Source organism: Haliotis asinina, chromosome 8, assembly GCF_037392515.1.
Source record: "Haliotis asinina isolate JCU_RB_2024 chromosome 8, JCU_Hal_asi_v2, whole genome shotgun sequence".
Classification (NCBI taxonomy): Eukaryota; Metazoa; Mollusca; class Gastropoda; order Lepetellida; family Haliotidae; genus Haliotis; species Haliotis asinina.
The window spans coordinates 1,518,512-1,531,968 of record NC_090287.1 but is presented as its reverse complement, the minus strand read 5'-3'; the positions used below and the strand labels follow the sequence as shown (position 1 = coordinate 1,531,968).

The window sequence follows — 13,457 nt, the reverse complement described above, 5'->3', positions numbered from 1 at the left end:
AATGTCTTGGTTTTCAAAAGGAAATTGAATTATTGCACAAATTTTGATTGATAAGGCTGTACATGGATAAATGACATTTGATACTCGGTAGAATTAGCAACCGACATTGATAGTGGCTGAAGTACTATAAAAGTACTGCCCTCCTGTGGACGTGCTTAAGCCCCACAGCTTTCAAGGTCGGGTTTGCTCCACCTAAGTTACAACCACAGTATTTTTTATGTTTGAAATAATGACTGAACCTTAGTACAACCGCCCAAGGTTGAAGTGTTCGGCTTTATGGCGCTGTCAGCAATATTCCACCTATATGACGGCCGTCTGTAAATAACCGAGTCCACACAGACGATCCAGTGATCAACAGCATGAACATCGATCTACGCGACTGGGGTACGATGGCATGTGTCAACCAAGTTCTCGAGCCTGACCACACGATCCCTTCTGTCGCATCTTACAATCATGGGTTACTGAAGACTTCTACCCCGGGTCTTTGAGGCTGGAAAAGAAGTGGGATGACTGATACCCTATTATACTGTTTAATGCGTGAACACTCTTGTTATTTAATATACGTGTACATACACCGCGATTGTTATGCATTGTTACGCTTACCCGTTAGTGAACCTCGCCGCCCTGTAAGTCATTGGAAGGCAACTGACTGTTTCATGGTCTTTGAACGATATTAGATCACCGATATACTGGAAGCTGAAGTTACACTTCTTGAATAAATTATGTTGCTTTGAGTTTGAAAACCCAGAAATTCCGAAGCATGAAAAAACAGATCCTCCGCCTGTTTGTTGTATCGTAATTCACGTGATCTACAGCCCTCTGATGTCATGTCTATAACATTACATGAAATAAACATAAACGTATGTATATGTATATTTGGGCTTTCAAACTTAAAAAATAAACGTATGTCTTCGAACGTCACTGCAACAATTCCCTGTAACATGCATATCCCAGAAAAAAACAACAGTCACCAGGTACATCGTTCACATATGGCTGAATAGGCACTCTTTGTTTAACAATAAGCTTTTCTTTGCTCGCATTCTTAGAAAACAGTACTTGTTGGTCTGTACAGCTGAGGGACATCTCGAGATAGCGTTGGACAGCCTGTCGATAATCTGCTATAAACAATTGAAATGTATATTGAGTTCCGAAGATAAAGCCACGGCCAATCCACACATGGTTTCCTTTCAAGATAGTCTTAGGGGGCGTGTTCATGGCCACGCATGATGCGTTAAAATTTGGGGGTTTACTATAACAAACTCTTTTCCACGTTCAGTGACCAGTCGAAAATAACCGACATCGATATCGATCCACGTGTAGTAAGTGGTATTGAAATGGTCACTTTTAATTGCCTGTTCTATCATTTCATATTTGGCGTGTTGGGCACATGTGTATTCAGGCACCACGGTGTTCGGGTGGAACTTCTGATACCCTGGCATTGAATAGATTTGCTTGATCCTCTCTACCCATGCAAAAGACCATAATTGCATTCTGTCAGAACTATTTTTATTATGCTTTCCTTCCCGACCCTCATCACCCGTGAAGGTCCCGGGGTAGAATAGGCCTTCAGCAACCCATGCTTGCCATAAAAGGCGACTCAGCTTGTCGTAAGAGGCGACTAACGGGATCGGGTGGTCAGGCTCGCTGACTTGGTTGACACATGTCATCGGTTCCCAATTGCGCAGATCGATGCTCATGTTGTTGATCACTGGATTGTCTGGTCCAGACTCGATTATTTACAGACCGCCGCCATATAGCTGTAATATTGCTGAGTGCGGCGTAAAACTAAACTCACTCACTCACTCACTCCCGACCCTCATCAGGCGAAATTGCTGAGCAATGTTTACCGAGTCGACGAAAGGATTCCGTAGGTGTGTGAACACGGTGGACCAAGACAGGTACAATTTAGAAGAAAAAACTGTTCCGTTGCCTTTCAGGAATGGTCCCAGATCGAAGAAGGCTGTGACTACTGTGAAGTCAGGGGGCTGTGGTCTATTGTATGACCGAGGCTTTATCTGTAGGATGATACTGTTAATACAGGGTGGCCTCTGAATGAACAAAATTAAAAATAAGCATGTATGGAAGCGTCCCGATGTTCATACAGATCAGAGTTTGCTGTAACATAGTCCTGTAGCATTGTACGAAGCCATAGTGTGTACATTATGGTTTGAACAGGTGGGGAGGATGGTCTAGGTTGGATATCATGACGGTCATCAGTTGATGATGCCTCACGTGTGAACATTCTGGTTTGGGAGAAGTGTTCAAGGGAAAATGTGCTCAGCTGAATCGCTGTTTTTATTAGCGGATGAACCTCAACAAACTGAACGTCAGTCCTTATACCGACATTTATATGAATCGTCACAAAGCAATAATCAGTATCAGTGGTATCATCATAAAAAATATGGAATATCTCATCTTCCAATCCGCAGATGATATGAATTTCACTTTAGATGGATCTGAACTAGTCTACTCAGAGTAATTCGTAGCATTAAAACACTTGCAAATCTCTGGTCTAAATCTAAACTGTGTTACAACTAAAGCCGTCTGGAAAGTGTTCAGTTCCACGCAGTTTCAAAAAGGAAAAAGAAAAAAAGAAAAAAGAAAAAATTCTCGTGGTCAGATAGATCACTAACTTTGATAGGTAGAATAACGATAATCAAAACTCAAATTACCCCCCTTTCTATACATTTTTCTATCGCCGTCCCTGGTCCATATAGGCTTTTCTTCATCAGTTGTAATCTAAATATATATGTTCGATACTTCCTCCTGGGAGGCCCAGACACCTGTCTTGAATAATCATCTCTTTGTCATTATCAATCATTATACATTAACAAAACAAGAGGCGACTGAAATAAATATCTGTCACGTTATCTATTATATAATACATCGTTTCAAAACAACACGGACACCAAATGTTAATATTTAGAACGTACTATGTTAACCCAGAGAGGAGCTTTAGCCAGAATGAGCGACCAAACTTCCGTTTCGGGCTGCGTCCCTTGGTGTTACCACTGTTATAAAATGGCAGTTTCCTTCACGAGAGATTGAAGCTACATCTAGTAAAATGGAGACTGGAATGGACCTGCTTAGTGCCGGAACGAATTAAATATAACGTTCTGTAAATTCTTGGTGCTGGAGAGTAGGACGAGATAAGCTGCTGAAGACAGGGCTTACCAATGCCATAAACCACTGTTTGCTATCATTTCTTGTGGCAAGCCGTTCTTGAAACTACGAATAAACAATTCATTTTGGTACTGTTCCATATATACATGATCTATCAAACGTCGATGGTAACGTCACAATGGTTGGATGGTGCGTAAATTATTGAGTTGGGAAAGTCTACACTTGGCTGACAACGTACCATGTTACGTACCATGTCACACTGGAAGGCAGTCCTCTGTCCTCTATGTTACACAGAACAGTCACACTGGAAGGCAGTCCTCTGTCCTCTATGTTACACAGAACAGTCACACTGGAAGGCAGTCCTCTGTCCTCTATGTTACACAGAACAGTCACACTGGAGGGCAGTCCTCTGTCCTCTATGTTACACAGAACAGTCACACTGGAGGGCAGTCCTCTGTCCTCTATGTTACACAGAACAGTCACACTGGAAGGCAGTCCTCTGTCCTCTATGTTACACAGAACTGTCACAGTGGAAGGCAGTCCTCTGTCCTCTATGTTACACAGAACGGTCACACTGGAAGGCAGTCCTCTGTCCTCTATGTTACACAGAACGGTCACACTGGAAGGCAGTCCTCTGTCCTCTATGTTACACAGAACAGTCACACTGGAAGGCAGTCCTCTGTCCTCTGTGTTACACAGAACAGTCACACTGTAAGGCAAAGGTGAGTGTACAGTTACGACCCGTCGGAAGGTAAACACACACACATGGGTGGAGTCCTATTGACATGATGGCAACTATGTGTAACCAGGGATAATTTCTATATAGGCTACCTGGTGTAGCCTAGAAACGAACTGTTTAACAGAATGACGACCCTGTCAGTCGTTGTGTGACTGCCCTCTAGAATTCACTTCACAGTCTTTTGAACTTTTGCTTTTTCAGTAACAAGAGGGTTACTTGGGTGTGATGTGAACCATGGAAGTATTTCCGTTGACCATGTCTATGATGGGTCAATAATCAGTTGTAGGGAAACTCAGTGTAAATAACCCTGACTCATTGCTCACGTAGCCCTTGACAGAAACCTCGCTTCTTTGACTGGCAGCCTAGAAGCTGAATAAATGAAGAATCACGACTATTTTCATGGGTATACGACTTCATTATTCTGTATAGGCCGCATCTCGACATATATTCTAAGGTCGTTGTCAGGCAAGGGATACATGGTTAATACTGGGTTTGGGTGATATATATACATGAGATGTCTGGACAATTGATGACGAATGAGGCGCCTTTACGGAATGAAGTTCATACCCATGAAAGTAGTCCTCCTTCTTCAGTATGAAGGCTGACTTATTATCTGCATGTTAATCTGAATGTTAATATTCATGGCGATATCCTGCAACTGAAACAAGATGTTTTGGATATACAGTAACACGGAACTTCCCTCTTTCTCTTCATCTCCCATTCTCTCTCTTCCTCTCCCATTCTCTCTCTTTCTCTCTCAGTCTCCTACTCTCCAACACACACACACACCGAGATGCCGTCTATGAGATGAATTCTGATGATCGACGCTATCTTTCCCATACAATGACAAAACATTGTAAAAAATTAAGAGAAGGGCCATTTACCTTGTCCATTAGAAGAACCTTTACTTGACAAAGGATCCTAGATGAATTGTTCGAATGCCAAGTAGGGTATGCCTCACTACCAAATTACTGAAAAAATGAATATAGCTACAATCAGATGCCGAAAAATGGAAAATGTATAATAAAGGAGGAACTGATAAAACAAGACGAGTGCCTGGTGAAGGATATCCACGTCCGAAGACTGTCAGTACACAGACAACTCCATGTGTTTAAGTTGTATGTCATCCAACCAACTGTCCTCAGGGTTTGTGGAAACATATTGTGATTGTATTTACCAATGTACCTTTCTCAAAATGCTGTGCCATTCTCACAATGCTGTACCCACATGCAGTAAGGATATCCACATGCTATGCAGATATCCACACACTGTACAGATGCCCACACACTGTATAGATATCCACACAATGTACAGATCTTCACACACTGTACAGATATCCACATACTGCCGAGATATCCACACACTGTACAGTTGTCCACACACTGATCAGATGTCTACACTCTACAGATGTCCACACACAGTACAGATATCCACACTGTACAGATATCCACACATTGTACTGATGTCCACCCACTGTACAGATATCCAGAAAGTGTACAGACACCCAGAAACTGTACAGACAGAAACTGTACAGACAGAAACTGTACAGACAGAAACTGTACAGACGTCCCCACACTGTACAGCTATCCACACACTGTACAGCTATCCACACACTCTACAAATATCCACACACTGTACAGATATCCCCACACTGTACAGATGTCCACTCACTGTACAGATATACACACACTGTGCAGATGTCCACACACTGTAAGATATCCACACGATGTGCAGATATCCACATACTGCAGAGATATCCACACACTGTACAGATGTCCACACACTGAACAGATGTCTACACTCTACAGATGTCCACACACAGTACAGATATCCACACTGTACAGATATCCACACATTGTACTGATGTCCACCCACTGTACAGATGTCCAGAAACTGTACAGATATCCAGAAACTGTACAGACAGACGTCCACACACTGTACAGATATCCCCCCAGTGTATAGATATCCCCACGCTGTACAGATATTCATACACTGTACAGATATCCATGCGTTGTGCAAATACCAGAAGATACTGACAAAAACATGTCAAAGCACGATACCCTCGCGAAAAACGCCCCTTAACCCGTACCTACCATTACCGTTTAACCCGTACCTATCATTACCGCGCGTCAATATATGCCACCTGAGTGCTACGCATGACGGCAGCACACGACCGGATGGATACCTCTGAACACTGACCTTGAGACTCTGACATTGAACATGCAGTTGTTGCCAAACATCCCTGTTGTCCAGACAGATATTTTTGAATATTGCTAAAAGTGAAGTACAACTGAACCTATAAACAGAGGACATCTCTGTTAAGTTGCCTCTTGAACCATGTAAACAGCATATAGTACTATATGTCCGTGAGACAGTATGGAATGTCCCAAAGGCACTACAACATGTGTAATCTGTACCATATGTCCATGAGGCAATATGGAATGTTCCAAAGGCACTACAACATGTGTATTCTGTACTATATGTAAATGAGGCAATATGGAATGTCCGAACGGCACTACAACATGTGTATTCTGTACCATTTGTCCATGAGGCAATATGGAATGTTCCAAAGGCACTACAGCATGTGTATTCTGTACCACATGTCCATGAGGCAATATGGAATGTTCCAAAGGCACTACAGCATGTGTATTCTGTACCATGTGTCCATGAGGCAATACGGAATGTTCCAAAGGCACTACAGCATGTGTATTCTGTACCACATGTCCATGAGGCAATATGGAATGTTCCAAAGGCACTACAGCATGTGTATTCTGTATTATAAAAGTCCATGAGGCAATATGGAATGTCCGAACGGCACTACAACATGTGTGTTCTATACCATTTGTCCATGAGACAGTATGGAATGTTCCAAAGACACTACAACATGTGTATTCTGTACCATTTGTCCATGAGGCAATATGGAATGTTCCAAAGGCACTACAGCATGTGCATTCTGTACCATGTGTCCATGAGGCAGTATGGAATGTTCCAAAGGCACTACAGCATGTGTATTCTGTACTATATGTACATGAGGCAATATGGAATGTTCCAAAGGCACTACAGCATGTGTATTCTGCACCATATGTCCATGAGGCAGTGTGGAATGTTCCAAAGGCACTTCAGCATGTGTATTCCGTACTATATGTCCATGAGGCAATATGGAATGTTCCAAAGGCACTACAGCATGTGTATTCTGTACTATATGTAAATGAGGCAATATGGAATGTTCTCAAGGCACTACAGCATGTGTATTCTGTACGATATGTCCATGAGGCAATATGGAATGTTCCAAAGGCACTACAGCATGTGTATTCTGTACCATATGTCCATGAGGCAGTATGGAATGTTCCAAAGGCACTACAGCATGTGTATTCTGTACCATACGTCCATGAGGCAGTATGGAATGTTCCAAAGGCACAACAGCATGTAGATTCTGTACTGTGTGAGAAATTTGGAACTGTTGATACTCTCTACGTCAAGGTCGATGGAATAAGATTCAAAACCTTCACTTTTCTGCTGCTAGTATTGAGTTCGAAAATCTGTCTCCTTGCCGTATGCTTTCTCCTCCTTGGCAACTGGTGAGGCCCCTAGAAGACCTACCACTGACAACATTCAAGAAATCAGAACCCAACCAATTACAGTATAAACAGGATTTTAGTCAAATACGAAGTACACAATACAAACAAATCATTATATACAGAGGAATCCAAGGATGGGGGAGCAGTTGTTGAGTCACTGCCATTGAATCCAAAACAATACCCTCTGGATTACCAGATGACAACTCAAAAATATTCACAGCGTTTGCTTCAAACGCCAAATAAACAGTCGTAAATTTATGGGTGTTTTTAAAAACATAAACCACCACCACCAACAACAACAACAAAAACAACAAAAAGCACACTATACATATGAACAATATGTCATCTTTCAGGATTCCCTTTCGTGGTCGTTGGCTATCATATATTCGTCTTGACTTCTTGACTTACATGATGACCTTGCAACTGGCCAACACATCATACTCCGTTGATTACCCTGTCTTGTAGGAATCAATGGTTAACACGATAGCAGATCCTGCAGCTGTGGTAGCACTCAACACATCTGTGACACAACTTTTGACACCATACGCAGATTGTATGGCTTTTACATCCCTGATCTAGTGCAGAGGAAGTGGGACACGCAAGTGCGTATTAATAAAATTTTTTAAAGAAAACCCCAACAAAACAACACAATTCGTAATGGCTATACCTAATCATGTATACCTGATAAACTTACCCTCCGTCAGTCCGTCAGTTTCCCGTCGTTGCGCGATATCTCAAGAAGTGGAATTTTTAATCATATTTGGTATATATACATATATCATTTTTTGCATTTTATTTTTCAATTGTGTGATTATTGAGAGACGGGTTTGTTCAGATTTGTCCTATTTTAGTGGTGAATTAATAAAAAAATATTTTCCTTTTTAGAATTAATGTATCAGTTATGTTTCTTTGTAGACTGACAAGTAATGTATGTTAAATTCTCACCTCAAAATACACAAATGAAATGCACCAAATCATGATAAAAACTTTGAGCCATCCAAAGTCCATTACAAGAGGTTCTGTAATTTCGTTTAACAAACAATTTGAATGAATTGTACAGCAAATATCATATTTATCATGGTGTATTATATGTATTAAATACTCCAAAATTATTGTATTATCAAAAATGTGTCGTTGACAGAAATATACTTTATACAGAAGTGGGTAAAGCCTTCTTGTAGTTTTAGGTAAATGCACATGCAAGATCGGAGGGGTTGGGGTAATTCCATTCCAATCACATCTGATTTCCTTCTATCAAGTCACAGCTAATATTGCTGCCAATAAAACTGAGTATAACCAGAGACGTTTGAGAATGTTTCCCTCCGTCAAATTTAATCAAATGAAGTCATTGTATTTGATGCAATTTAGGTAACATGGAATAGTGATGTAAATGAGTAACAGGACTCGCCATTCACGGTTTCAGAAAATGAAATGCATCGAAAATGCCAAATCGCAAACCACGACTAACAAACTATATTATAGTATATATTGTAACACCCTTGGGGTGCACGTTGGAAGACAAATAACACAAGGAGATGATGAAGCAGAGTAGGAGAGTTTGCAATGATGCATGCAAACTTTCTGTTTAATTTTGTTATAACGGCAACAATGCCAATGCAACTTTGGCTAACTAACAAAGTGATAAAATAAATGATGCCAATAAATATAGTCAGGTCTGATAAGACACTAGTTTGCCTATAGATTGGCTTAATGACAAGGCTCAGTCTCCAAGGAAAATAATGGTTATTATGCTACATATATTTTGACTCAAATTGTATCTTGCAGAAATGATACTCTGTATATAATGTTACCAAGTGATTGAAATATTGACTTAAAATATATACCTAGTGATAGTCAGGATAATAAATGCAAGTTGGTAGGGATGCCAGGTGAAGGTCAGTTCAAATTACTTCTACAATCGGAATCTTAACCTTAGAACAAGTAATGAGTGGATGAATGGATGAGGATCGAGTGAATGAGTCAGTTGTGAGTAATTGTAGTTGTCCTTGGGCCTTGACCAGTGATCGTATTTATAGGCATCATCAGGAGGTCATGTGACCTTTCTCAGCCAATCAGAACACAGGTTTGATGGCTTTCCTACACAAAGCACTGCAGAGGCAGTATTGTTTCTAACACAAGTAAGTGATCACTAATTGTCCTGTTGTTGTCCTGTTTGTCCGAAATTGATTAGGACACAGTAGAAATAATTAGGACATCAAGACAATTTGTTATAATTAAACGGACAATATCTTTCTGTCAACGTAGCGTCAGCGGCCGCCATCTTGGTTGGTGGTCAGCTCAAATGACAGGTGAAATATACAAAATATTCAGTTTCCTTATCATTTGGTGTTGTCCTCATGTGATAAAAAGTGTCCGAAAAGATTAAACACAATGGCCATCTGTGTTTTGTGGTGACATTTGAATTTATGTTGTCCTAAGTGTCCTTTAATAATTCGGACACTAACGAGATTGCTAAGATATTTGGTAGAAGCAAACAGAGAAAACGGACAACAGAATGTCAAACAGTGCCATGAATGATTGTCGGCGAGAAATGTCAAAACATGGAATGACTGTCATGTTTGAGGTACAAATGTAGGAAATACAGGAGATTATATGTTGTCCTCTCTGTCTTAAAACAATGCATTTCTATCACAGATTCCAGGAAAATACCAGATAATGATTATGTGGCTTTTGATATAAAAACGGACATACAGTTTATAAACCGTCACTCAACCTAACGTAAAACGTTGACAGGTCACCGTAACCTGAGAAATGTCAAATTGATCAAATTCATTATTCACAGCAATCAAGCGTAATTTATATCAGTATCCATCATGGAAAACACTTAAAAACACTTCTGAACAAGGAAGTTATCAGAAAATCGCCATTAACCAGTGTAATAGGTCATTGTTTACATGGGTCACAGGTCAGACTTACTTTCTATAAATAACCAGGGAGCAGGAGTGCACACAAGAAATAGTCCCTGACAAACATTGTTGCTATCATCCACAATGCACAATGATTCCAGACATAGAATAAAATACCAGTTAGATACACTAAATACATAAGCCTGTACAATAACTGTGAAGGATGAAACACCAGTAGTAAAATCCTGCATGAATATAAATAGCGTAGTAACACGTAGTGGTAATTAGGTCATGTCTGACACGTGCTGCTACCGGGAACGTTCAGTGCTAGATAAAACATAGATGTCAACAGTGGACATGCCCCCTTAAAGTGACACAAGTAAGTGAACTTCAGAACCAGGTAACTGTCTGTGATGTTGCCATCTTATTATTTACTTTCAGGTTAAAAAATGTGAATGGACATTTGCAGGTAGATAATGATATAGCGAAAATAGGTGACATGCGTGATGGACAATGTTAACATTATGTTTTGGATACTTTTACTGTATTTACTTAGATTCCATTCCATTACAATATAACAATATAACCATTTAATCACACAGGTTGCCATTCGCTGTGTATTCAGTGACATTCGTGTGAAGACCTGACGTAGTATCAAACATTATTACAAATGGAACCAGTTACTCTAGTGTTCATCCAGAACAATGTGACAGTGAGAGAGAAAGTGGCCCAGAACAACGGCACAGTGAGAAAGTTGTCCAGAACAATGTGACAGTGAGAGAGAAAGTGGCCCAGAACAACGGCACAGTGAGAAAGTTGTCCAGAAGAATGTGACAGTGAGAGAGAAAGTGGCCCAGAACAACGGCACGGTGAGAAAGAAAGTGGCCCAGAACAACGGCACGGTGAGAGAGAAAGTGGCCCACAACAACAACGGCACAGTGAGAAAGTTGTCCAGGACAATGTGACAGTGAGAGAGAAAGTGGCCCAGAACAACGGCACGGTGAGAAAGAAAGTTGCCCAGAACAACGGCACGGTGAGAGAGAAAGTGGCCCAGAACAACGGCACAGTGAGAGAGAAAGTGGCCCAGAACAACGGCACGGTGAGAAAGTTGTCCAGGACAATGTGACAGTGAGAGAGAAAGTGGCCCAGAACAACGGCACGGAGAGAGAGAAAGCGGCCCAGAACAACGGCACAGTGAGAAAGTTGTCCAGAACAATAAGACAGTGAGAGAGAAAGTGGCCCAGAACAACGGCACGGTGAGAAAGAAAGTGGCCCAGAACAACGGCACGGTGAGAGAGAAAGTGGCCCGGAACAACGGCATGGTGAGAAAGTTGTCCAGGACAATGTGACAGTGAGAGAGAAAGTGGCCCGGAACAACGGCACGGTGAGAGAGAAAGTGGCCCGGAACAACGGCACGGTGAGAGAGAAAGTGGCCCAGAACAACGGCACAGTGAGAAAGAAAGTGGCCCAGAACAACGGCACGGTGAGAGAGAAAGTGGCCCAGAACAACGGCACAGTGAGAAAGTTGTCCAGGACAATGTGACAGTGAAAGAGAAAGTGGCCCAGAACAAGGACACGGAGAGAGAAGATCGGAGGCGTTGGGGTATTTCCATTCCAATCACATCTGATTTCCTTCTATCAAGTCACAGCTAATATTGCTGCCAATAAAACTGAGTATAACCAGAGACGTTTGAGAATGTTTCCCTCCGTCAAATTTAATCAAATGAAGTCATTGTATTTGATGCAATTTAGGTAACATGGAATAGTGATGTAAATGAGTAACAGGACTCGCCATTCACGGTTTCAGAAAATGAAATGCATCGAAAATGCCAAATCGCAAACCACGACTAACAAACTATATTATAGTATATATTGTAACACCCTTGGGGTGCACGTTGGAAGACAAATAACACAAGGAGATGATGAAGCAGAGTAGGAGAGTTTGCAATGATGCATGCAAACTTTCTGTTTAATTTTGTTATAACGGCAACAATGCCAATGCAACTTTGGCTAACTAACAAAGTGATAAAATAAATGATGCCAATAAATATAGTCAGGTCTGATAAGACGCTAGTTTGCCTATAGATTGGCTTAATGACAAGGCTCAGTCTCCAAGGAAAATAATGGTTATTATGCTACATATATTTTGACTCAAATTGTATCTTGCAGAAATGATACTCTGTATATAATGTTACCAAGTGATTGCAAATTTGACTTAAAATATATACCTAGTGATAGTCAGGATAATAAATGCAAGTTGGTAGGGATGCCAGGTGAAGGTCAGTTCAAATTACTTCTACAATCGGAATCTTAACCTTAGAACAAGTAATGAGTGGATGAATGGATGAGGATCGAGTGAATGAGTCAGTTGTGAGTAATTGTAGTTGTCCTTGGGCCTTGACCAGTGATCGTATTTATAGGCATCATCAGGAGGTCATGTGACCTTTCTCAGCCAATCAGAACACAGGTTTGATGGCTTTCCTACACAAAGCACTGCAGAGGCAGTATTGTTTCTAACACAAGTAAGTGATCACTAATTGTCCTGTTGTTGTCCTGTTTGTCCGAAATTGATTAGGACACAGTAGAAATAATTGGGACATCAAGACAATTTGTTATAATTAAACGGACAATATCTTTCTGTCAACGTAGCGTCAGCGGCCGCCATCTTGGTTGGTGGTCAGCTCAAATGACAGGTGAAATGTACAAAATATTCAGTTTCCTTATCATTTGGTGTTGTCCTCATGTGATAAAAAGTGTCCGAAAAGATTAAACACAATGGCCATCTGTGTTTTGTGGTGACATTTGAATTTATGTTGTCCTACGTGTCCTTTAATAATTCGGACACTAACGAGATTGCTAAGATATTTGGTAGAAGCAAACAGAGAAAACGGACAACAGAATGTCAAACAGTGCCATGAATGATTGTCGGCGAGAAATGTCAAAACATGGAATGACTGTCATGTTTGAGGTACAAATGTAGGAAATACAGGAGATTATATGTTGTCCTCTCTGTCTTAAAACAATGCATTTCTATCACAGATTCCAGGAAAATACCAGATAATGATTATGTGGCTTTTGATATAAAAACGAACATTCAGTTTATAAACCGTCACTCAACCTAACGTAAAACGTTGACAAGTCACCGTAACC

General features: G+C 40.8%; 1 pseudogene; it reads right to left on the bottom strand.

Annotated features, from left to right (window-relative positions):
- Positions 1-918: 918 nt before the first annotated feature.
- On the bottom strand, positions 919-1,490 carry LOC137294289 (uncharacterized; annotated as a pseudogene).
- Positions 1,491-13,457: the final 11,967 nt, after the last annotated feature.